Genomic DNA, 1,409 nt, shown 5'->3' with positions numbered 1-1,409 from the left:
GGGCACAGGGCAGGCGCCTGTAATCTCAGCTACTCAGAGGCTAAGGCAGAAGAATTGCTTGAACCCAGGAGGTGGAGGTTGCAGTGAGCCGAGATCGCGCCACTGCACTCCACCCTGGGCAACAAGAGCGAAACTCCTTCTCAAGAAACAAACAAACAAGACACAGCTGTGATTTTTTTCTTTTTAAACAGGGTCTCTCTTTGTTGCCCAGGCTGGAGTGGCACGATCTTGGCTCACTGCAGCCTCTACCCGGTTCAAACAATTCTCGTGCCTCTGCCTCCTGAGTAGCTGAGACTACAGGCGCAGGCCACCACGCCTGGCTAGTTTTTTGTATTTTTAGTCGAGACAGGGTTTCACCATGTTGGCTAGGCTGGTCTCAAACTCCTGACCTCAAGCGATCCACCTGCCTCGACCTCCCCAAAGTGCTGGAATTACAGGCATGAGCCAGTGCACTCGGCTCACAGCTGTGATTTGAACCCAGATCTAGCAACAGTGAGGTTGCAGGGGTGGGGGGAGATCTCCCCTGCTGTGGATCCTTTTCCTCTCGGGAAGAGGGGGTGAGGGGAGTCAGGGCAGGGCTGGGCATGATTCAGCTGGACCCACTAGCTCATTCCCTCCTCTGTTCATTCATGTAGTCATGCATTTCTTGAGCACCTACTGTCTGCCAGGCCCCAGAGCTCATGGCGAAGAGACTTGGGGCCCATCCCTGTCGGAAACGAGACAATTGAAAAGTCAAGTAAAATAAAAGAATGACATGGAAATAAAATACTTGTAGGTTGTGCTAAATGCCAGGAAGAGCTGGGAGGTGTTCAAGGAGGGACTCTGGGTGGGGTGTGGTGGCTCACTCCTGTAATTCCAGAACTTTGGGAAGCTGAGGTGGGTGAATCGCTTGAGCCCAGGAGTTAAAGACCAATCTGGGCGACACAGCAAGACGGCCATCTGTACAAAAAATTTAAAAATTAGCTGGGCGTGGTGGCGTGTCTCAGCTACTTGGGAGGGTGAGGTGGGAGGATCGCTTGGGCCTGGGAGTTCAAGGCTGCATTGAGCTATGATCATGCCTGGACCACAGAGTGAGACCCTGTCTCAGAAAAAAAAAAAAAGTACAGGGACTCCGAAGCTAAGGGAAACAGTCCAGGTGTTCCCCAGGAAGAGGAGAGCTAGTGTGTTTGAGTAAGGCCAGTAAGCTTATTTGCCTGGAATGGGGAGGGAGAGAGGGAGAGGAGATGGAGAAGTAAGGAGGAAATCGAGAGAGGACCCCACAGAGCCTGGGAGTGGCTCCCAGTTAGGGTATATGGGGAAATGTATTAGGTCTATTAGGAAATCCTAATCCTGCCTACCTGCATATGAGCCCCACATAGCTGCTCCTCTGGTGGGTCTCCCCATGCCCAGCCCCTGCTCACTCAGTGTCA

General features: G+C 52.5%; 1 protein-coding gene across 1 annotated transcript in view; it reads left to right on the top strand.

The window, feature by feature from the left end:
• Nucleotides 1-758, top strand: part of TSSK6 (testis-specific serine kinase 6) — a 3,031-nt gene extending 2,273 nt beyond the window's left edge. The window contains 1 exon segment of the mRNA XM_011925877.1: nucleotides 636-758. The gene's annotated coding sequence lies outside the window, so the exon portion shown is untranslated.
• The last annotated feature ends 651 nt before the right edge of the window (nucleotides 759-1,409 follow it).

Source organism: Colobus angolensis, unplaced genomic scaffold, assembly GCF_000951035.1.
Source record: "Colobus angolensis palliatus isolate OR3802 unplaced genomic scaffold, Cang.pa_1.0 Scaffold66, whole genome shotgun sequence".
NCBI lineage: Eukaryota > Metazoa > Chordata > Mammalia > Primates > Cercopithecidae > Colobus > Colobus angolensis.
Note: the sequence above shows the minus strand (reverse complement) of the source record. Positions and strands in the feature narration are given on the sequence as shown.